This window comes from Lactuca sativa, chromosome 4, assembly GCF_002870075.4.
Source record: "Lactuca sativa cultivar Salinas chromosome 4, Lsat_Salinas_v11, whole genome shotgun sequence".
Classification (NCBI taxonomy): Eukaryota; Viridiplantae; Streptophyta; class Magnoliopsida; order Asterales; family Asteraceae; genus Lactuca; species Lactuca sativa.
The window spans coordinates 248,352,994-248,354,043 of NC_056626.2; the positions used below are offsets into that span (position 1 = coordinate 248,352,994).

Sequence of the window (1,050 nt, forward strand, 5' to 3'; positions counted from 1 at the left end):
TCATCATTGTCTGCTATTCGTTCGTCATAGCTTGTTGTTATTTCATCATTTTCATGTGATCTATCAGTGCTGCATTGGTATTATCATGTCTTTTCTCATAAGCTTCCATAAATCGAGTTAACATGTTTTCCAAGTCAGCTTTCGACTCGGCTGGTGGTTGCTCTTTTTGGTAGAAGCCTCGGCCAGTGTGCCTGTATTTCTCTTCTTTCTACTTCTTGTATTCTTCATATAGCAGCCACTCTTTCTTTAGTTTTCTCTAGTCTTCATCACATTTATCCCCGCTAGAATATCAAAGTTGAGCCTTTTTCTTCCCATATTCATCCAAGTTATAGTCCTAAGTCAAGTGTGGACCATTGCATCTCTCACAACCAACTCTAATTGCATGAATTGATTGGTGCATTTGGGTCAACCTCCGGTCCATATTATTTAACATTGCCATCATAGCAGCCATTTCTTCAGAATGTGCACCCCCACTGCCTTTTACTCCATCTTGTCTTGGGTTGTGGTATTCATGTGAATGCTTCCAAATTCTCCAATTAACATCTTGATCTCATTTGGAATTTTCCTTGTAAGTGGTCCTTGAGAATCAAGGAGTTTCCTTGTCAAGACTTACACTCTGTTATAAAAGATTGACACTTCTTGTTGAATGTTGAGGTCATGTTGAGGACAATTTCTTAATAAACCTTTATAGCGTTCCCATGCCTTGTGAAGTGACTCCACTGGCTGTTGCTCAAAGTTAGATATCTCCTTCTTGAGTTTAGATATCTTGGATGGTGGGCAAAATTGTTCTAAAAACTGTTCGTGCATTTGGGCCCAAGTAGTGATTGCACTAGGTGATAGTGCTTTTAGCTAGTCTTTTGCAACTCCTTTAAAGGTGAATGTTAGTATCCTTAATAAGACGGTTTCTTTAGTAACATTCGAGACATTGAAATAGTTTGCAATGTCATTGACCTCATCTAGATGCTTAAAAGCATCCTCATGAACCTTTCCATAAAATGGTATATCCTTCAGCGCAGTAAGGATGTGTCCTTTCAACTTGAATATGGCAGT

General features: G+C 38.8%; 1 non-coding gene across 1 annotated transcript; it reads left to right on the plus strand.

Annotated features, from left to right (window-relative positions):
* Window positions 1-652: 652 nt before the first annotated feature.
* On the plus strand, window positions 653-759 carry LOC111911967 (small nucleolar RNA R71). Its single transcript, XR_002857020.1, has one exon. It is a non-coding gene; the product is annotated as a small nucleolar RNA R71 (small nucleolar RNA).
* Window positions 760-1,050: the final 291 nt, after the last annotated feature.